This window comes from Bombina bombina, chromosome 2 (genome assembly GCF_027579735.1).
Source record: "Bombina bombina isolate aBomBom1 chromosome 2, aBomBom1.pri, whole genome shotgun sequence".
Lineage (NCBI taxonomy): Eukaryota > Metazoa > Chordata > Amphibia > Anura > Bombinatoridae > Bombina > Bombina bombina.
Window position 1 is genome coordinate 861237753 of NC_069500.1, and position 22470 is coordinate 861260222.

Here is a 22470-nt window from a genome sequence, read left to right on the forward strand (position 1 = left end):
GTGCATATTTTAATTCACTAGACAACTATTGATGTAACAAAGGGATTGCAAAAGCGGCAATCCGTTGTTTACCTCATTGACAGTCAGTTTGACAACTGAGGGGAAAAAGTAACAAAGTGCGCATGCGCAGAATCCGATTTTTTTTTGTGATAATGACGGGCGCGCTCAATAGAATGCAATGGCACGATCGGTAACGCAGTGATAGGCCGAACAAACAAATGGTAAAATAAAAAAAAAAGTAAGGAGAAGCGGTGGGTGGGCTGTCTATTTGCAAATAAAAGAAATTATGAGGGTAAAATCTAAACATCAAAAGAAAATGTTTAAAAAAGAAGCTGATTTATAAATATAATTAAACAAGATATTTTTGATTAAAGAATAAAAATATTAGGGTTTACTGTCCCTTTAACTCTTCAATTTTTTACAGACTGTGAATGACAGCATGAGCAAGAAGAAAAAGCGCTGGGAAGAAGCGTCTACTGCCACACTGCCTTGAATGCACCTGATTCCGTCTGATCTTGGAAGTTAAGCAGGGCCAGGCCTGGTCAGTACCTGGATGGGAGGCCGCCTGGGAACACCAGGTGAGGTAGGCTTTTTTTTTTTCATTTTTAAAGCAGTGAAGCATGCCTCATATTTAATGATAGTACTAATATTCATTGAAACAACTGTAGCTTGCAATTACTAAAAATTGGATGTCCATTGTATTAAAGATAATTATCTTTTGTAAAGACAGGCAGGCAGGCAGGCAGAAAGAGGGGCAGGGAACTCTGTATCTATGTATACTTTTTGTCATGGGTCAGCAAGTGATTCTGGGCCTGTACTGGCACTATTTTTGATTAAAGAATAAAAATATTAGGGTTTACTGTCCCTTTAACTCTTCAATTTTTTGCAGACTGTGAATGACAGCATGAGCAAGCACAAAAAGCGCTGGGAAGAAGTGTCTACTGCCACACTGCCTTGAATGCACCTGATTCCGTCTGATCTCGGAAGTTAAGCAGGGCCAGGCCTGGTCAGTACCTGGATGGGAGGCCGCCTGGGAACACCAGGTGAGGTAGGCTTTTTTTTTCATTTTTAAAGCAGTGAAGCATGCCTCATATTTAATGATAGTAGCAATATTCATTGAAACAACTGTAGCTTGCAATTACTAAAAATTGGATGTCCATTGTATTAAAGATAATTATCTTTTGTAAAGACAGACAGGCAGGCAGGCAGAAAGAGGGGCAGGAAACTCTGTATCTATGTATACTTTTTGTCATGGGTCAGCAAGTGATTCTGGGACTGTACTGGCACTATTTATTAATTTATTTATATATTTGCCATCTAAATGTTAACCCCGTTTTAACTCTTCAATTTTTTACAGACTGTGAATGACAGCATGAGCAAGAACAAAAAGAGTTGGGAAGAAGGGTTAAGTGTCTACCTCCACACTGCCTTGAATGCACCCGATCCCGTCTTATCTCGGAAGTTAAGCAGGGCCAGGCCTAGTCAGTACCTGGATGGGAGACCGCCTGGGAACACCCGGTGCGGTAGGCTTTTTTTTCTCATTTTTAAAGCAGTGAAGCATGCGTCATATTTACTAATGCTAGCAATATTTATTGAAACAAATGTAACTTGCAATTACTAAAAATTAGATGTCCATTGTATTAAAGATAATTATCTTTTGTAAAGACAGACAGGCAGGCAGGCAGAAAGAGGGGCAGGAAACTCTGTATCTATGTATACTTTTTATAATGGGTCAGCAAGTGATTCTGGGCCTGTACTGGCACTATTTATTAATTTATTTATATATTTGCCATTTAAATTTTAACCCTATTTTAACTCTTCAATTTTTTACAGACTGTGAATGACAGCATGAGCAAGAACAAAAAGCGTTGGGAAGAAGTGCTAAGCGTCTACCGCCACACTGCCTTGAATGCACCCGATCCTGTCTGATCTCGGAAGTTAAGCAGGGCCAGGCCTGGTCAGTACCTGGATGGGAGACCGCCTGGGAACACCAGGTGCGGTAGGCTTTTTTTTCATTTTTAAAGCAGTGAAGCATGCATCATATTTACTGATACTAGCAATATTTATTGAAATAGATGTGCATTGTATTAAAGATAAATTAGATGTCCATTGTATTAAAGATAATTATCTTTTGTAAAGACAGACAGGCAGGCAGAAAGAGGGGCAGGAAACTTTGTATCTATGTATACTTTTTGTCATGGGTCAGCAAGTGATTCTGGGCCTGTACTGGCGCTATTTATTAATTTATTTATATATTTGCCATCTAAATTCTAACCCCGTTTTAACTCTTCAATTTTTTACAGACTGTGAATGACAGCATGAGCAAGAACAAAAAGCGTTTGGAAGAAGTTCTTAGTGTCTACGGCCACAGTACCTTGAATGCACCCGATCCCGTCTGATCTCGGAAGTTAAGCAGGGCTGGTCAGTACCTGGATGGAAGACCGCCTGGGAACACCAGGTGCGGTAGGCTTTTTTTTTTTCATTTTTAAAGCAGTGAAGCATGCATCATATGTACTGATACTAGCAATATTTATTGAAACAAATGTAGCTTGCAATTACTAAAAATTAGATGTCCATTTTATTAAAGATAATTATCTTTCTTTCATGTAATTAGCAAGAGTCCATGAGCTAGTGACGTATGGGATATACATTCCTACCAGGAGGGGCAAAGTTTCCCAAACCTTAAAATGCCTATAAATACACCCCTCACCACACCCACAATTCAGTTTTACAAACTTTGCCTCCTATGGAGGTGGTGAAGTAAGTTTGTGCTAGATTCTACGTTGATATACGCTCCGCAGCAAGTTGGAGCCCGGTTTTCCTCTCAGCGTGCAGTGAATGTCAGAGGGATGTGAGGAGAGTATTGCCTATTTGAATGCAGTGATCTCCTTCTACGGGGTCTATTTCATAGGTTCTCTGTTATCGGTCGTAGAGATTCATCTCTTACCTCCCTTTTCAGATCGACGATATACTCTTATTTATATAGCATTACCTCTGCTGATTTTCGTTTCAGTACTGGTTTGGCTTTCTACAAACATGTAGATGAGTGTCCTGGGGTAAGTAAATCTTATTTTCTGTGACACTCTAAGCTATGGTTGGGCACTTTATTTATAAAGTTCTAAATATATGTATTCAAACATTTATTTGCCTTGACTCAGGATGTTCAACATTCCTTATTTTCAGACAGTCAGTTTCATATTTGGGATAATGCATTTGAATCAATTTTTTTCTTACCTTAAAATTTGACTCTTTTTTCCCTGTGGGCTGTTAGGCTCGCGGGGGCTGAAAATGCTTCATTTTATTGCGTCATTCTTGGCGCAGACTTTTTTGGCGCAAAAAATCTTTTCTGTTTCCGGCGTCATACGTGTCGCCGGAAGTTGCGTCATTTTTTTACGTCCTTTTGCGCCAAAAATGTCGGCGTTTCGGATGTGGCGTCATTTTTGGCGCCAAAAAGCATTTAGGCGCCAAATAATGTGGGCGTCTTATTTGGCGCCAAAAAATATGGGCGTCGCTTTTGTCTCCACATTATTTCAGTCTCATTTTTTCTTTGCTTCTGGTTACTAGAAGCTTGTTTATTGGCATTTTTTCCCATTCCTGAAACTGTCATTTAAGGAATTTGATCAATTTTGCTTTATATGTTGTTTTTTCTCTTACATATTGCAAGATGTCTCACGTTGCATCTGAGTCAGAAGATACTTCAGGAAAATTGCTGTCTAGTGCTGGAACTACCAAAGCTAAGTGTATCTGCTGTAAACTTTTGGTAGCTATTCCTCCGGCTGTTGTTTGTATTAATTGTCATGACAAACTTGTTAAAGCAGATAATATTTCCTTTAGTAATGTACCATTGCCTGTTGCAGTTCCTTCAACATCTAAGGTGCAGAATGTTCCTGATAACATAAGAGATTTTGTTTCTGAATCCATCAAGAAGGCTATGTCTGTTATTTCTCCTTCTAGTAAACATAAAAAATCTTTTAAAACTTCTCTCTCTACAGATGAATTTTTAAATGAACATCATCATTCTGATTCTGATGACTCTTCTGGTTCAGAGGATTCTGTCTCAGAGATTGATGCTGATAAATCTTCATATTTATTTAAAATGGAATTTATTCGTTCTTTACTTAAAGAAGCACTAATTGCTTTAGAAATAGAGGATTCTGGTCCTCTTGATACTAATTCTAAACGTTTAGATAAGGTATTTAAATCTCCTGTGGTTATTCCAGAAGTTTTTCCTGTTCCTAATGCTATTTCTGAAGTAATTTCCAGAGAATGGGATAAATTGGGTAATTCATTTACTCCTTCTAAACGTTTTAAGCAATTATATCCTGTGCCGTCTGACAGATTAGAATTTTGGGACAAAATCCCTAAAGTCGATGGGGCTATTTCTACCCTTGCTAAACGTACTACTATTCCTACGTCGGATGGTACTTCGTTTAAAGATCCTTTAGATAGGAAAATTGAATCCTTTCTAAGAAAAGCTTATCTGTGTTCAGGTAATCTTCTTAGACCTGCTATATCATTGGCTGATGTTGCTGTAGCTTCAACTTTTTGGTTGGAGACTTTAGCGCAACAAGTAACAGATCATGATTCTCATAATATTATTATTCTTCTTCAGCATGCTAATAATTTTATCTGTGATGCCATCTTTGATATTATCAGAGTTGATGTCAGGTTTATGTCTCTAGCTATTCTAGCTAGAAGAGCTTTATGGCTTAAAACTTGGAATGCTGATATGGCTTCTAAATCAACTCTACTTTCCATTTCTTTCCAGGGTAACAAATTATTTGGTTCTCAGTTGGATTCTATTATCTCAACTGTTACTGGTGGGAAAGGAACTTTTTTACCACAGGATAAAAAATCTAAGGGTAAAAACAGGGCTAATAATCGTTTTCGTTCCTTTCGTTTCAACAAAGAACAAAAGCCTGATCCTTCATCCTCAGGAGCAGTTTCAGTTTGGAAACCATCTCCAGTCTGGAATAAATCCAAGCCTTCTAGAAAGGCAAAGCCTGCTTCTAAGTCCACATGAAGGTGCGGCCCTCATTCCAGCTCAGCTGGTAGGGGGCAGGTTACGTTTTTTCAAAGAAATTTGGATCAATTCTGTTCACAATCTTTGGATTCAGAACATTGTTTCAGAAGGGTACAGAATTGGTTTCAAGATGAGACCTCCTGCAAAGAGATTTTTTCTTTCCCGTATCCCAGTAAATCCAGTGAAAGCTCAAGCATTTCTGAATTGTGTTTCAGATCTAGAGTTGGCTGGAGTAATTATGCCAGATCCAGTTCTGGAACAGGGGATGGGGTTTTATTCAAATCTCTTCATTGTACCAAAGAAGGAGAATTCCTTCAGACCAGTTCTGGATCTAAAAATATTGAATCGTTATGTAAGGATACCAACATTCAAAATGGTAACTGTAAGGACTATCTTGCCTTTTGTTCAGCAAGGGCATTATATGTCCACAATAGATTTACAGGATGCATATCTGCATATTCCGATTCATCCAGATCATTATCAGTTCCTGAGATTCTCTTTTCTGGACAAGCATTACCAGTTTGTGGCTCTGCCGTTTGGCCTAGCTACAGCTCCAAGAATTTTTACAAAGGTTCTCGGTGCCCTTCTGTCTGTAATCAGAGAACAGGGTATTGTGGTATTTCCTTATTTGGACGATATCTTGGTACTTGCTCAGTCTTTACATTTAGCAGAATCTCATACGAATCGACTTGTGTTGTTTCTTCAAGATCATGGTTGGAGGATCAATTCACCAAAAAGTTCATTGATTCCTCAGACAAGGGTAACCTTTCTGGGTTTCCAGATAGATTCAGTGTCCATGACTCTGTCTTTAACAGACAAGAGACGTCTAAAATTGATTTCGGCTTGTCGAAACCTTCAGTCACAATCATTCCCTTCGGTAGCCTTATGCATGGAAATTCTAGGTCTTATGACTGCTGCATCGGACGCGATCCCCTTTGCTCGTTTTCACATGCGACCTCTTCAGCTCTGTATGCTGAATCAATGGTGCAAGGATTACACAAAGATATCTCAATCAATATCTTTAAAACCGATTGTACGACACTCTCTAACGTGGTGGACAGATCACCATCGTTTAATTCAGGGGGCTTCTTTTGTGCTTCCGACCTGGACTGTAATTTCAACAGATGCAAGTCTCACAGGTTGGGGAGCTGTGTGGGGATCTCTGACGGCACAAGGAGTTTGGGAATCTCAGGAGGTGAGATTACCGATCAATATTTTGGAACTCCGTGCAATTTTCAGAGCTCTTCAGTTTTGGCCTCTTCTGAAGAGAGAATCGTTCATTTGTTTTCAGACAGACAATGTCACTACTGTGGCATACATCAATCATCAAGGAGAGACTCACAGTCCTCTGGCTATGAAAGAAGTATCTCGAATTCTGGTTTGGGCGGAATCCAGCTCCTGTCTAATATCTGCGGTTCATATCCCAGGTATAGACAATTGGGAAGCGGATTATCTCAGTCGCCAAACGTTGCATCCGGGCGAATGGTCTCTTCACCCAGAGGTATTTCTTCAGATTGTTCAAATGTGGGAGCTTCCAGAAATAGATCTGATGGCGTCTCATCTAAACAAGAAACTTCCCAGGTATCTGTCCAGATCCCGGGATCCTCAGGCGGAAGCAGTGGATGCATTATCACTTCCTTGGAAGTATCATCCTGCTTATATCTTTCCGCCTCTAGTTCTTCTTCCAAGAGTAATCTCCAAGATTCTGAAGGAATGCTCGTTTGTTCTGCTGGTAGCTCCGGCATGGCCTCACAGGTTTTGGTATGCGGATCTTGTCCGGATGGCCTCTTGCCATCCGTGGACTCTTCCGCTACGACCAGACCTTCTGTCGCAAGGTCCTTTTTTCCATCAGGATCTCAAATCCTTAAATTTAAAGGTATGGAGATTGAACGCTTGATTCTTGGTCAAAGAGGTTTCTCTGACTCTGTGATTAATACTATGTTACAGGCTCGTAAATCTGTATCCAGAGAGTTATATTATAGAGTCTGGAAGACTTATATTTCTTGGTGTCTTTCTCATCATTTTTCTTGGCATTCTTTTAGAATTCCGAGAATTTTACAGTTTCTTCAGGATGGTTTAGATAAAGGTTTATCTGCAAGTTCTTTGAAAGGACAAATCTCTGCTCTTTCTGTTCTTTTTCACAGAAAGATTGCTAATCTTCCTGATATTCATTGTTTTGTACAAGCTTTGGTTCGTATAAAACCTGTCATTAAGTCAATTTCTCCTCCTTGGAGTTTGAATTTGGTTCTGGGGGCTCTTCAAACTCCTCCGTTTGAACCTATGCATTCATTGGACATCAAATTACTTTCTTGGAAAGTTTTGTTTCTTTTGGCAATCTCTTCTGCCAGAAGAGTTTCTGAATTATCTGCTCTTTCTTGTGAGTCTCCTTTTCTGATTTTTCATCAGGATAAGGCAGTGTTGCAAACTTCTTTTGAATTTTTACCTAAAGTTGTGAATTCTAACAACATTAGTAGAGAAATTGTGGTTCCTTCATTATGTCCTAATCCTAAGAATTCTAAGGAGAAATCATTGCATTCTTTGGATGTTGTTAGAGCTTTGAAATATTATGTTGAAGCTACTAAGTCTTTCCGAAAGACTTCTAGTTTATTTGTTATCTTTTCCGGTTCTAGAAAAGGCCAGAAAGCTTCTGCCATTTCTTTGGCATCTTGGTTGAAATCTTTAATTCATCTTGCCTATGTTGAGTCGGGTAAAACTCCGCTTCAAAGGATTACAGCTCACTCTACTAGGTTTCTACTTCCTGGGTGTTTAGGAATGAAGCTTCGATTGATCAGATTTGCAAAGCAGCAACTTGGTCCTCTTTGCATACTTTTACTAAATTCTACCATTTTGATGTATTTTCTTCTTCTGAAGCAGTTTTTGGTAGAAAAGTACTTCAGGCAGCGGTTTCAGTTTGAATCTTCTGTTTATGTTTTTCATTAAACTTTATTTTGGGTGTGGATTATTTTCAGCAGGAATTGGCTGTCTTTATTTTATCCCTCCCTCTCTAGTGACTCTTGCGTGGAAAGATCCACATCTTGGGTAATCATTATCCCATACGTCACTAGCTCATGGACTCTTGCTAATTACATGAAAAACATAATTTATGTAAGAACTTACCTGATAAATTCATTTCTTTCATATTAGCAAGAGTCCATGAGGCCCGCCCTTTTTTTGTGGTGGTTATGATTTTTGTATAAAGCACAATTATTCCAATTCCTTATTTTATATGCTTTCGCACTTTTTTATCACCCCACTTCTTGGCTATTCGTTAAACTGAATTGTGGGTGTGGTGAGGGGTGTATTTATAGGCATTTTGAGGTTTGGGAAACTTTGCCCCTCCTGGTAGGAATGTATATCCCATACGTCACTAGCTCATGGACTCTTGCTAATATGAAAGAAATGAATTTATCAGGTAAGTTCTTACATAAATTATGTTTTTGTAAAGACAGACAGACAGGCAGGCAGAAAGAGGGGCAGGAAACTCTGTATCTATGTATACTTTTTGTCATGGGTCAGCAATTGATTCTGGGCCTGTACTGGCGCTATTTATTAATTTATTTATATATTTGCCATCTAAATTTTAACCCCGTTTTAACTCTTCAATTTTTTACAGACTGTGAATGACAGCATGAGGAAGAACAAAAAGCGTTGGGAAGAAGCGCTAAGTGTCTACCTCCACACTGCCTTGAATGCACCCGATCCCGTCTGATCTTGGAAGTTAAGCAGGGCTAGGCCTGGTCTGTACCTGGATGGGAGACCGCCTGGGAACACCAGGTGTGGTAGGCTTTTTTTTTATTTTTAAAGCAGTGAAGCATGCGTCATATTTACTAATACTAGCAATATTTATTGAAACAAATGTAGCTTGCAATTACTAAAAATTAGATGTCCATTTTATTAAAGATAATTATATTTTGTAAAGACAGACAGACAGGCAGGCAGGCAGAAAGAGGGGCAGGAAACTCTGTATCTATGTATACTTTTTAGAATGGGTCAGCAAGTGATTCTGGGCCTGTACTGGCACTATTTATTAATTTATTTATATATTTGCCATCTAAATTTTAACCCTATTTTAACTCTTCAATTTTTTACAGACTGTGAATGACAGCATGAGCAAGAACAAAAAGCGTTGGGAAGAAGTGCTAAGCGTCTACCGCCACACTGCCTTAAATGCACCCGATCCTGTCTGATCTCGGAAGTTAAGCAGGGCCAGGCCTGGTCAGTACCTGGATGTAAGACCGCCTGGGAACACCAGGTGCAGTAGGCTTTTTTTTTTCATTTTTAAAGCAGTGAAGCATGCATCATAGTTACTGATACTAGCAATATTTATTGAAATAGATGTGCATTGTATTAAAGATAATTATCTTTTGTAAAGACAGACAGGCAGGCAGAAAGAGGGGCAGGAAACTCTGTATCTATCAATTTTTTACAGACTGTGAATGACAGCATGAGCCAGAACAAAAAGCGATGGGAAGAAGCGCTAAGTGTCTACCGCCACACTGCCTTGAATGCACCTGATCCTGTCTCATCTCGGAAGTTAAGCAGGGCCAGGCCTGGTCAATACCTGGAAGGAAGACCGCCTGGGAACACCAGGTGCGGTAGGCTTTGTTTTTTTCATTTTTAAAGCAGTGAAGCATGAGTCATATTTGCTGATACTAGCAATATTTATTGAAACAAATGTAGCTTGCAATTACAAAAAATTAGATGTCCATTGTATTAAAGATAATTATTTTTGTAAAGACAGACAGACAGGCAGGCAGAAAGAGAGTGCAGGAAACTCTTTATCTATGTATACTTTTTGTCATGGGTCAGCAAGTGATTTTGGGCCTGTACTGGCACTATTTATTTATTAATTTATTTATATATTTGCCATCTAAATTTTAACCCCGTTTTAACTCTTCAATTTTTTACAGACTGTGAATGACAGCATGAGCATAAACAAAAAGCGTTGGGAAAAAGCACTAAGTGTCTACTGCCACACTGCCTTGAATGCACCCAATTCCGTCTGATCTCGGAAGTTAAGCAGTGCCAGGCCTGGTCAGTACCTGCATTGGAGGCCGCCTGAGAACACCAGGTGTGGTAGGCTTTTTTTTTTTCATTTTTAAAGCAGTGAAGCATGCCTCATATTTAATGATAGTAGCAATATTCATTGAAACAACTGTAGCTTGCAATTACTAAAAATTAGATGTCCATTGTATTAAAGATAATTATCTTTTGTAAAGACAGACAGACAGGCAGGCAGAAAGAGGGGCAGGAAACTCTGTATCTATGTATACTTTTTATAATGGGCCAGCAAGTGATTCTGGGCCTTTACTGGCACTATTTATTAATTTATTTATATATTTGCCATCTAAATTTTAACCCACGTTTTAACTCTTCAATTTTTTACAGACTGTGAATGACAGCATGAGCAAGAACAAAAAGCTTTGGGAAGAAGTGCTAAGTGTCTACCGCCACAATGCCTTGAATGCACCCGATCCTGTTTGATCTTGGAAGTTAAGCAGGGCCAGGCTTGGTCAGTACCTGGATGGGAGTCCGCCTGGGAACACCATGTGCGGTAGGCTTTTTTTTTTTCATTTTTAAAGTAGTGAAGCATGCGTCATATTTACTGATACGAGCAATATTTATTGAAACAAATGTAGCTTGCAATTACTAAAAATTAGATGTCCATTGCATTAAAGATAATTATCTTTTGTAAAGACAGACAGGCAGGCAAGCAGACAGAAAGAGGGGCAGGAAACTCTTTATCTGTGTAAACTTTTTGTCATGGGTCAGCAAGTGATTCTGGGCCTGTACTGGCACTATTTATTAATTTATTTATATATTTGCCATCTAAATTTTAACCCCGTTTTAACCTTTCAATTTTTTACAGACTGTGAATGACAGCATGAGCAAGAACAAAAAGCATTGGGAAGAAGCGCTAAGTGTCTACTGCAACACTGCCTTGAATGCACCCGATCCCGTCTGATCTCGGAAGTTAAGCAGGGTCAGGCTTGTTCACTACCTGGATGGGAGACCGCCTGGGAACACCAGGTGTGGTAGGCTTTTATTTTCATTTTTAAAGTAGTGAAGCATGCGTCATATTTATTGATACTAGCAATATTTATTGAAACCAATGTAGCTCGCAATTACTAAAAATTAGATGTCCATTGTATTAAAGATAATTATCTTTTGTAAATACAGACAGGCAGGCAGGCAGAAAGAGGGGCATTAAACTCTGTATCTTTGTATACTTTTTGTCATGGGTCAACAAGTGATTCTGGGCCTGTACTGGCACTATTTATTAATTTATTTATATATTTGCCATCTAAATTTTAACCCCATTTTAACTCTTCAATTTTTTACAGACTGTGAATGACAGCATGAGCAAGAACAAAAAGCGTTGGGAAAAAGCGCTAAGTGTCTACCGCCACTCTGCCTTGAATGAACCCTACCCGTCTGATCTCAGAAGTTATGCTGGGCCAGGCCTGGTCAGTACCTGGATGGGAGACCACCTGGGAACACCAGGTGCGGTAGGCTATTTTTTTTTATTTTTAAAGCAGTGAAGCATGCGTAATATTTACTGATACTAGCAATATTTATTGAAACAAATGTAGCTTGCAATTACTAAAAATTAGATGTCCATTGTATTAAAGATAATTATCTTTTGTAAATACAGACAGGCAGGCAGGCAGGCAGAAAGAGGGGCAGGAAACTCTGTATCTATGTATACTTTTTGTCATGGGTCAGAAAGTGATTCTGGGCCTGTACTGGCACTATTTATTAATTTATTTATATATTTGCCATCTAAATTGTAACCCCGTTTTAACTCTTCAATTTTTTACAGACTGTGAATGACAGCATGAGCAAGAACAAAAAGCGAGGGGAAGAAGCTTTAAGTGTCTACCTCCACACTGCCTTGAATGCACCTGATCTCTGAAGTTAAGCAGGGCCAGGCCTGGTCAGTACCTGGATGGGAGACCACCTGGGAACACCAGGTGCGGTAGGCTTTTTTTTCATTTTTAAAGCAGTGAAGCATGCGTCATATTTACTGATACTAGCAATATTTATTGAAACAAATGTAGCTTGCAATTACTAAAAATTAGATGTCCATTGTATTAAAGATAATTATCTTTTGTAAAGACAGACAGACAGGCAGGCAGAAAGAGGGCAGGAAACTCTTTATGTATACTTTTTGTTATGGGTCAGCAAGTGATTCTAAGCCTGTACTGGCACTATTTATTTATTAATTTATTTATATTTTTCCATCTAAATTTTAACCCTGTTTTAACTCTTCAATTTTTTAAAGACTGTGAATGACAGCATGAGCAAGAACAAAAAGCTTTGGGAAGAAGCACTAAGTGTCTACTGCCAAACTGCCTTGAATGCACCCGATTCCGTCTGATCTCGGAAGTTAAGCAGGGCCAGGCCTGGTCAGTACCTGGATGGGAGACCGCCTGGGAACACCAGTTGAGGTAGACTTTTTTTTTTCATTTTTAAAGCAGTGAAGCATGCCTCATATTTAATGATACTAGCAATATTTATTGAAACAACTGTAGCTTGCAATTACTAAAAATTAGATGTCCATTGTATTAAAGATAATTATCTTTTGTAAAGACAGACAGGCAGGCAAGCAGACAGAAAGAGGGGCAGGAAACTCTTTATCTGTGTAAACTTTTTGTCATGAGTCAGCAAGTGATTCTGGGCCTGTACTGGCACTATTTATTAATTTATTTATATATTTGCCATCTAAATTTTAACCCCGTTTTAGCTCTTCAATTTTTTACAGACTGTGAATGACAGCATGAGCAAGAACAAAAAGCGTTGGGAAGAAGCGCTTAGTGTCTACCTACACACTGCCTTGAATGCTCCCGATCCCGTCTGATCTCGGAAGTTAAGCAGGGCCAGGCCTGGTCAGTACCTGTATGGGAGACCGCCTGGGAACACCAGGTGCGGTAGGCTTTTTTCTTATTTTTAAAGCAGTGAAGCATGCCTCATATTTACTAATACTAGCAATATTTATTGAAACAAATGTAGCTTGCAATTACTAAATATTAGATGTCCATTGTATTAAAGATAATTATCTTTTGTAAAGACAGACAGACAGGCAGGCAGGCAGAAAGAGGGGCAGGAAACTCTGTATCTATGTATACTTTTTGTCATGGGTCAGCAAGTGATTCTGGGTCTGTACTGGCGCTATTTATTAATTTTTTTATATATTTGCCATCTAAATTTTAACCCCGTTTTAGCTCTTCAATTTTTTACAGACTGTGAATGACAGCATGAGCAAGAACAAAAAGCGTTGGGAAGAAGCGCTAAGTGTCTACCTCCACACTGCCTTGAATGCACCCGATCCCATCTGATCTCGGAAGTTAAGCAGGGCCAGGCCTGGTCAGTACCTGGGTGGAAGGCCGCCTGGGAACACCAGGGGACGTAGGGTTTTTGTTTCATTTTTAAAGCAGTGAAGCATGCCTCATATTTACTGATAGTAGCAATATTCATTGAAACAACTGTAGCCTGCAATTACTAAACATTAGATGTCCATTGTATTAAAGATAATTATCTTTTGTAAAGACAGACAGACAGGCAGGCAGAAAGAGGGGCAGGAAACTCTTTATCTATGTAAACTTTTTGTCATGGGTCAGCAAGTGATTCTGGGCTTGTACTGGCACTATTTATTAATTTATTTATATATTTGCCATCTAAATTTTAACCCCGTTTTAACTTCAATTTTTTACAGACTGTGAATGACAGCATGAGCAAGAACAAAAAGCGTTGGGAAGAAGTACTAAGTGTCTACCTCCACACTGCCTTGAATGCTCCCGATCACGTCTGATCTCGGAAGTTAAGCAGTGTCAGGCCTGGTCAGTACCTGGATGGGAGACCGCCTGGGAACACCAGGTGCGGTAGGCTTTTTTTTTTTCATTTTTAAAGCAGTGAAGCATGCCTCATATTTACTAATACTTATTGAAACAAATGTAGCTTGCAATTACTAAAAATTAGATGTCCATTGTATTAAAGATAATTATCTTTTGTAAAGACAGACAGACAGGCAGGCAGGCAGAAAGAGGGCAGGAAACTCTTTATGTATACTTTTTGTTATGGGTCAGCAAGTGATTCTAAGCCTGTACTGGCACTATTTATTTATTAATTTATTTCTATTTTTCCATCTAAATTTTAACCCCGTTTTAACTCTTCAATTTTTTACAGACTGTGAATGACAGCATGAGCAAGAACAAAAAGCTTTGGGAAGAAGCACTAAGTGTCTTTTTTTTTTTCAAATATCTTTATTGATTCCAGCAACAGAAAGAACATAAAAAGTAAATATATGTCGAATTGTATTTCATTATGCCATGCAAGGCCATCATACATATAGAAGAACAGAAATACAAATAATGACAATAATGAATAATATCAAGCAAACATACAAAGAAACAAGTGAATACTAATACCTGACTTTTTAGCATCTAGTCAATTATATCGCTGGAAATTTTATAAATATTTAAACCACTAATGAGGAGGGGAAAAAAGAAAAAGAGAGAAGAGAGAGAAAAAAAAAAAAAAAGGGGAAAAGAAGAAAAAATTCTCTATTCTATACACCTCTCTCCCTCGCCCGCCCACCCACCCCCCACCTCCCCTACTAACCCCACCTCTTCTCTTTCTTTACTTATTATTTCACAATTACTATTTCACAGTGTTATCTCCCGGGGACCCGATATCCATGTTGACGGGAATACTTCTAATATAACCAATTCCAAAAAAGCTATAGAGTTTAAGAAGGGTTGTAAAATACGTCTTTGAATCTGTAATGGGTAAGAAATAATTAATGGAGACCAATCCAGAAGAAAAGCCCTGACCTTACGTTCAGCTGTGAATTTAGTATGAAAGGATTCAAATAAAATTTGGAACTGGATTTCTTTCAAGAACCCTGTGATTCTAGGAGCTGTATGATCTTTCCAGCCTTTAGTGATTAACTGTCTCGCAATTATAATAATTGTGTTAAATATCTTTATCGCCCTCTTAGGGCGTAACTCAGCATTAGTTAGAAAAACTACCTCATCAGCCGTGAATGGTGCCATATCTCTATAGATTTTACTATACCAGAATCTTATCTTTTGCCAATATTGTTGAATCTTTGGACAAGACCAAAACATATGAAAAATATCCGCCCTATCCAAGGAACATCTTGGGCAAGCATAATTCTGAGAAGGATAAAATCTGGCCATTTTATCTGGGGAGAGATAATAATTATTGACTAGTTTTAAATGCGCTTCTTTCCATGATATAGAAACTTGTAATTTTTCTAACTCTGTGAAGCTTCGCTCAATCCTGTTCTCCCCTAGTTCTGGCAAATATTTCTTCCAGAAGTTATATAGATTATCTACACCTAATTCACCCTGTCTAGCCAGGAGGATATCATAGATCAGTGATATCGAAGACTGACCCAGAGAGAATTGCCGGATAATATTTTTAATGTCTATCCAATCTCTTAGAAATTCCACATTCCATTTTTGTGTGAATATGTAGTGCCTTAGTTGAAAATAAGCAAATAAATTCGAACAGTGTAGATTAAACCTTTGAAATAATAATTCTGAGGGTAATAACTGATTATCATCAAATAACTGATAAACATAAATCAGTCCAGCTTCGGCCCATAGTCTAAACACTCTCTGATTTAAGCCCGGGGTAAATTCAGGGTTACCTACTATAGGGAGATATTCAGAAAAGGATGGGGAGACTTTTAATATTCGACAAGTTTTTTGCCAAGCTATAATAACATTTTTAAGGGAAATTAGTTTACTAAGATTTAAGGGTAACTTTGGTACCGGGCAATGAAGAACCGCTTTCAATGAAAAGGGGGAGATGAGGAACGATTCTAGCTCTGTTGTCACAAACTTATCTACCCCTGTGATCCAATCGAGGGCCAGTTTGACCAAGCTAGCCAAATTGTAAAGCCTGAAGTCTGGCAAGGCCAGGCCTGCCCTAGGACGTTTCTGCATCAGTTTACTAAGACTAATCCTTGGCTTCTTATTACCCCATATAAATTTAGATACCCAGGACTGTACATTACCAATATCCTTATTGGTCATAAATAACGGGAGATTCTGGAGCAGATATAGAACTCTAGGAAAGATAATAGATTTAATCAGATTAATTCTAGCAGACAATGAGATGGGAAGCGAGGCCCAGTTTTCGAGATCATTTTTAATTTTTTGTAATATCGGAGGGAAATTTAACTTATACCAAATTATTGGGTTTCTATGAAAGGTAATACCTAGGTATCGAAAGAACTCAACCACTTTAAAGGGGTGATCTTTCCAGTTGGATCCTTTCTTATCTACCCAGAGGAGTTCACTCTTATCAAAATTTATTTTATAACCTGAGAAGGAGGAAAATTTTTTAAATAATTGTAACAATATGGGGATGGAATATTGCGCGTTGTCCAAGAATATTAACAAATCGTCCGCATATAAGAGAGTATTTAAACTAAAGGAACCGAGTTGAACCCCTAGTAGCCTATCCCGCAATAAGATAGCAAAAGGCTCCAAAGCTAAATTGAAGAGTAAAGGGGAGAGGGGGCACCCTTGTCTTGTCCCTCTTTTAAGTGAGATATAAGGGGAGGAATGGCCATTGATGCAGAGAAATGAAATCAGATTTTTGTATAAATTCCTGACGAATTCAAGGAACTGTTTCTTGAATCCAAATCGTTCCAATGCCGTAAATAAATAGTTCCAGTTCACTGCATCAAAGGCCTTCTCAGCATCTACTGTTAGGATAGCTGCTTCAGAAATCTTTTTAGATTGTTCGTTCTTGGGATCTAAATTCCATGCATAATCTAGAAATGTAGTCACTTGACGTATATTCTTAAGCGAATTCCTATCCCTCATAAATCCAGTTTGATCTGGATGGATAATCCCGTCTAATACCTTGGCCAGCCTAATCGAGATAATAGCAGTCAGCAATTTATAATCAGCATTGAGTACTGATATAGGCCTATATGACCCTGGATCTTCCGGGTCCTTACCTTTCTTTAGAATCAGAGATATACGGGCAGCAGAAAAATAATTAGACATAGAATTACCAGCAGAAAAATAATAATTAAACAGATTCACTAATGATAATTTTACTTCCTCCTTCAGAATTTTATAAAATTCTATCGGAATAGCATCTGGTCCTGGTGATTTATTAAGATTGGCTGATTGTATAGCCTCAAGAACTTCCTCCTCTGAAATAGGTCTATTAAGCTCTGATAAACTCTCCTCCGAAATATTGGGGAGATTGACACTCGCCCAGAAATTTAATGCGTTGTCCGCATTAACCTGTGTTTCTGCATAAAGCTGTTGGAATACGTTAAAAAATGTCTGACTAATATCCTCTGTATTAGTATATTTTATATTCCCCCTTTTAATAGTCGAGATAATATTCTTACTTTTTCTCACCTTAGCTACTTTAGCCAGAAATTTAGCTGAGGCCCCGTAATGACCTCTGAATTGATAATTTGCTTTCAATTCATCTTCCTGTGACCTTTGTTTGAAGAAGATATCTCTTTCCCTTTTCAATTTGCAATATCTATCCCAGTTATCTCTTGTCTGATCGAGATAAAACTTTCTAAGCGCATTTCTAACTTGTGCTGTTAACTGTAATTCTTGCTCCAGCTTTTTCTTCTTCCAAGTAGATAAATAAAGCTTAATTTCCCCCCTTAATACAGCTTTCGCTGCTTCCCAGAATACCTCTGGTTTACTAAATTGTCCTATATTGAAGGTAACATAATCCTTCCACTTCTGTTTTAACCAGTTGCTGAACTTAGGACTATCCGTCAAAAATCGGGGGAAAAAAAAAGACGTATTTTGGGCCTTAGGGGGGGAGATGGCCACCAAAGTGAAAGAGATTACCGCATGATCAGAGATAGCAATATCATAGATATTTGCTTCTGATCTGCATAAGGCAAGCGGTTTAGAAATTAGAAACATATCAATCCTCGAGAATGTCATGTGGGTTTTAGACTCACATGAAAAGCTACGGACTTCTGGATTTTTAAATCTCCATATATCAATTAATTTCAATTCATGACAAAAAGACTTAAAATATTTTGCTACTTTGTTATTTTCTCGTAGGTTTTTTGAGGACAATCTGTCTAAAATGGGGCATAACGTCATATTGAAATCCCCCCCTAAAACTAAATTAGCTGCTGAAAACAAAAATAATTTACTTCTAATATTTTCCCAGAAAATGGGCGAAAAAGAATTGGGACCGTATATGTTACAGATGATAAAATTACATCTATTAATCTGAATATGTAGTATCAGGTATCTTCCCTCTGGGTCAGTCTCCTTCTTCACAATATTATAATCTAAATTTTTATGAAACAAAATGGCTACCCCTGATTTTCTTTTAACTCCTGGAGCTGCAATACATTCCCCTACCCATTTACACTTTAATTTCATAGCTTCTGCCAGATTCAAATGTGTTTCCTGTAACAACACAATATTGGGACTAAACTTCAGCAGATGTTTAATAATCAATTTGCGTTTTCTAGGCGACGTAATGCCCCCTACATTCCAAGAAAGCATATTGATCCTAACTGCCATTAAACATATTAAAAATATAGGTACACTTAAAAGCTATTTTTAAGCTATGGTCTAAATTAACTTAGCCCCAGTGGTGGGAGGGGGAAGAGAGAGGCGAGAGGGCCGGCGAGGGAGAGGGAGAGAGCGAAGAAAAAAAAAAAAAAAAAAAAAAAAAAAGGGAAACCCTACGTAATAAAAGGAAAACTGCTCGTTCTATAATTGTGAGAAATTCAATTTTAAAATAATAAGTGCTCAACAACAATATGAATTCTTTTTTCCATTTAACTCTGTCCATGCGCACTGCAATCCTCAAGAGCATATCTATAATCATCATAATGAGTACATAAAGAGAAAAAAAGAAAAAACACACAGAAAAATCAGCGCTTACCCAGACACATAGCGCTTCTATCTTACTTAACATAATTTCAATTTTAAAATTGTAAGTGCTCAACAACAATATAGATTCTTTCTTCCATTTAACGTTATCAGTGTGCCCCACAGATATCAAAAACATATCTATAATCCTCGTAGTAAGCACAAAGTAATAATAAAGAGAAAAAAAAACGCACCAAAGATCAGCGCGTACCCAAACACATTGCATATCCATCTTACTTGGCATAAATTCCCCTATCTAAACCTGAATTATTTTCCCTAGTATATTATAGGGTACTAATAAATTCGTAGGCCTCTTGGGGATTATTGAGGATTCGTCTAACCCCATTTTCTTCTAGCATAATCTTTGCGGGGTACACAACCCAGGCCTTAAACCCTTTATCAATAATCTTAGTACATAGCGGAATCATCTGTTTTCTTTTGGTAGATGTTTCTATTGAGAAATCTTGAAACATTAATAGCTTGTTTTTTTCAAATACAAATTCGCCCATCTTTCTATATGCTTTTAACAGATTTACTTTGTCCTGGAATCTAAGCAACTTAAAAATGCACATTCTGCTTCTATCACCCCTAGCCATATTTGTTCTACTATATCCGACCCTATGAGCTCTCTCTACCTCTAAGGGTAATTGTTGTTCAGAGAAACCTAAAGCTTTGGGTAATAATAAAGAAGTAACCTTTATAAGATCTTCATACTCAGGGGACTCAGGAAGACCAATGATTCTTATATTATTCCGTCTGGAGCGATCCTCAAGATCCTCCAGACGGAATTGTAAACCAGTAATCTTGCCATCATAATCTTGGATTACTTTATCTTGTACATTGACCCGGTCCTCTAAGTCAGAGATCCTATTTTCCGCCTCTAATATCCTTGAAGCGAATTGCTTAACCTCGTTTGATAGAGAGATAATATCTGTTGAAATACTGCTGAGCTCCTTCTTAATGATATCAAATTGTGGGGTAAAAACATCGGTTAATTGAGATACTAAACTACCAATGTCCACATGGGATATAGCCCCCTCTGATACGGGGTCCAATGAGGTATCCGCACTCCTAACCTTTCTATCCTTGCCCTTGGGTGGCATTATGGGAGAACTCTGTTTCGTGTGTATAATATATCTTTCCATATATTCTGTAAATACAATAGTGAATGTGAGAAGCAAAAAAAAATGAAAGAAAATGTGAAAAAGAAAAAGTGAACAAATCCAAAAGGGACCAAGTTAATTTTCTGGTTCGAGTGTGTGTATGTGTTTTTTTTTTTTTTTTTTTTTTTTTATTATAAGCGTGAATGTGTATTAAACTAAAGACTGTGAGTGTATATTCATAAGGGTTAGTGTAGTTACGGCCTAATATCTCACCCAAATTATAATTATGAGAAGCGGACACCTGTAAAAATCAGCAATTAATCAATAAGGGCCATATCCCTTAAACATTCATAATTTAACCAAGATATCTATGGTGTTATAGTGAATCAATTCTCAAAAGCAGTTAATGAGCTTATGCTAACAGAAGAGCAATTGCATATACACATCAATATCGACATAAGAAAAACAAAAAAAAAGAAAAAGAAAAACCAGGGTCAATATATTTAACTCAATTTTAGCCAATAATTAACCATCTAAATCCCTCTCTCTCTTCTCTCCTAAAGAGGGAGTCTGTTAAACAGCAGATAAATGCACCAATCTTGAGGAATATGCAGCTTGAGGGAAAAAAAGGCCAGATTGCCCAGGCCTAGTCTCTTGGCTCTCTATAAGCCTGCAGGAAGTATAGAAATAACCTGGATAATAAGAAACACCAATTTTCAAAATACTCAGGGACCGATGTACTGTTGCGTCTTGTATCTTGAGGTAAAGTCCAGCTTTATAAGCTAATTGTGGCAATTTTAAGTACCATCAGTTATAAACAGACCAGTTGTACTTTGGCACTTTTGCTGTGAGAGGTACTCCTAATTTTTTTTTTTTTTAGAGAACGTTTCAGGCTCCTGTTACCCCACAACCATCAACAGGGTGATAAATACGTGGAAGAAGGGGGGCGGGAGGATAGTTCAACAGAATAGGGGAAATAACACTTCTCCCCAAGTTGTGTTAATTCAATCCCTCAAATGAATCACTTAGCCTCATCCACCTCCTGTGAATCTTCAGCTCATAGGAGCCAAAATATCCCATATGTACACGCTATGCCTGTAAACCAGGTGTACCTTATTAGGTATAGAGAAACCTTTGGCAGTCCGCTTTGAAAAACCTTGTAAGGGTAAAGCCGGGGTTCCTTCCCGCTATCGGGCAGTCAGGCCAAACAAATATGCAGCTGTGACACTCTTCACCGCGAGGAGGGCGCGCTCCCTACAGATCTCTCTGCAGGCAGACTACCCCCTCCTACAAGCGGCTACTCCAGTCAGCACGGCCAATCACTTCACGGGTAATATTTCTCTTACCCGACTTTACTGTCCTTTTCCTTCGGTCTGCCGGTTTTCCTCTGCGGTAGTGAATGACAGCATGAGGAAGAACAAAAAGCGTTGGGAAGAAGCGCTAAGTGTCTACCTCCACACTGCCTTGAATGCACCCGATCCCGTCTGATCTTGGAAGTTAAGCAGGGCCAAGCCTGGTCTGTACCTGGATGGGAGACCGCCTGGGAACACCAGGTGTGGTAGGCTTTTTTTTTATTTTTAAAGCAGTGAAGCATGCGTCATATTTACTAATACTAGCAATATTTATTGAAACAAATGTAGCTTGCAATTACTAAAAATTAGATGTCCATTTTATTAAAGATAATTATATTTTGTAAAGACAGACAGACAGGCAGGCAGGCAGAAAGAGGGGCAGGAAACTCTGTATCTATGTATACTTTTTATAATGGGTCAGCAAGTGATTCTGGGCCTGTACTGGCACTATTTATTAATTTATTTATATATTTGCCATCTAAATTTTAACCCTATTTTAACTCTTCAATTTTTTACAGACTGTGAATGACAGCATGAGCAAGAACAAAAAGCGTTGGGAAGAAGTGCTAAGCGTCTACCGCCACACTGCCTTAAATGCACCCGATCCTGTCTGATCTCGGAAGTTAAGCAGGGCCAGGCCTGGTCAGTACCTGGATGTAAGACCGCCTGGGAACACCAGGTGCAGTAGGCTTTTTTTTTTCATTTTTAAAGCAGTGAAGCATGCATCATAGTTACTGATACTAGCAATATTTATTGAAATAGATGTGCATTGTATTAAAGATAATTATCTTTTGTAAAGACAGACAGGCAGGCAGAAAGAGGGGCAGGAAACTCTGTATCTATCAATTTTTTACAGACTGTGAATGACAGCATGAGCCAGAACAAAAAGCGATGGGAAGAAGCGCTAAGTGTCTACCGCCACACTGCCTTGAATGCACCTGATCCTGTCTCATCTCGGAAGTTAAGCAGGGCCAGGCCTGGTCAATACCTGGAAGGAAGACCACCTGGGAACACCAGGTGCGGTAGGCTTTGTTTTTTTCATTTTTAAAGCAGTGAAGCATGAGTCATATTTG

At 38.4% G+C, this 22470-nt stretch overlaps 2 non-coding genes and 18 pseudogenes across 2 annotated transcripts; all 20 read left to right on the top strand.

Moving 5' to 3' along the window:
- The first annotated feature begins 471 nt into the window (after window positions 1-471).
- On the top strand, window positions 472-590 carry LOC128650883 (uncharacterized; annotated as a pseudogene).
- Window positions 591-936: 346 nt separating this feature from the next.
- Window positions 937-1055, top strand: LOC128650817 (uncharacterized; annotated as a pseudogene).
- Window positions 1056-1411: 356 nt separating this feature from the next.
- Window positions 1412-1530, top strand: LOC128650868 (uncharacterized; annotated as a pseudogene).
- Window positions 1531-1887: 357 nt separating this feature from the next.
- LOC128651139 (5S ribosomal RNA) lies at window positions 1888-2006 on the top strand. The gene has a single exon (XR_008401082.1). It is a non-coding gene; the product is annotated as a 5S ribosomal RNA (ribosomal RNA).
- Window positions 2007-2357: 351 nt separating this feature from the next.
- LOC128651075 (uncharacterized) lies at window positions 2358-2470 on the top strand (annotated as a pseudogene).
- A 6220-nt stretch (window positions 2471-8690) lies between these two features.
- On the top strand, window positions 8691-8809 carry LOC128650728 (5S ribosomal RNA). The gene has a single exon (XR_008400988.1). It is a non-coding gene; the product is annotated as a 5S ribosomal RNA (ribosomal RNA).
- Window positions 8810-9168: 359 nt separating this feature from the next.
- LOC128650932 (uncharacterized) lies at window positions 9169-9287 on the top strand (annotated as a pseudogene).
- Window positions 9288-9506: 219 nt separating this feature from the next.
- LOC128650996 (uncharacterized) lies at window positions 9507-9625 on the top strand (annotated as a pseudogene).
- A 362-nt stretch (window positions 9626-9987) lies between these two features.
- LOC128651066 (uncharacterized) lies at window positions 9988-10106 on the top strand (annotated as a pseudogene).
- Window positions 10107-10465: 359 nt separating this feature from the next.
- Window positions 10466-10584, top strand: LOC128650934 (uncharacterized; annotated as a pseudogene).
- Window positions 10585-10946: 362 nt separating this feature from the next.
- Window positions 10947-11065, top strand: LOC128650813 (uncharacterized; annotated as a pseudogene).
- Window positions 11066-11421: 356 nt separating this feature from the next.
- LOC128651146 (uncharacterized) lies at window positions 11422-11539 on the top strand (annotated as a pseudogene).
- Window positions 11540-11900: 361 nt separating this feature from the next.
- Window positions 11901-12009, top strand: LOC128651002 (uncharacterized; annotated as a pseudogene).
- Window positions 12010-12362: 353 nt separating this feature from the next.
- LOC128650809 (uncharacterized) lies at window positions 12363-12481 on the top strand (annotated as a pseudogene).
- A 361-nt stretch (window positions 12482-12842) lies between these two features.
- LOC128650804 (uncharacterized) lies at window positions 12843-12961 on the top strand (annotated as a pseudogene).
- A 359-nt stretch (window positions 12962-13320) lies between these two features.
- On the top strand, window positions 13321-13439 carry LOC128650860 (uncharacterized; annotated as a pseudogene).
- A 354-nt stretch (window positions 13440-13793) lies between these two features.
- On the top strand, window positions 13794-13912 carry LOC128650794 (uncharacterized; annotated as a pseudogene).
- Window positions 13913-21491: 7579 nt separating this feature from the next.
- Window positions 21492-21610, top strand: LOC128650806 (uncharacterized; annotated as a pseudogene).
- Window positions 21611-21969: 359 nt separating this feature from the next.
- On the top strand, window positions 21970-22088 carry LOC128650933 (uncharacterized; annotated as a pseudogene).
- Window positions 22089-22307: 219 nt separating this feature from the next.
- Window positions 22308-22426, top strand: LOC128650992 (uncharacterized; annotated as a pseudogene).
- Window positions 22427-22470: the final 44 nt, after the last annotated feature.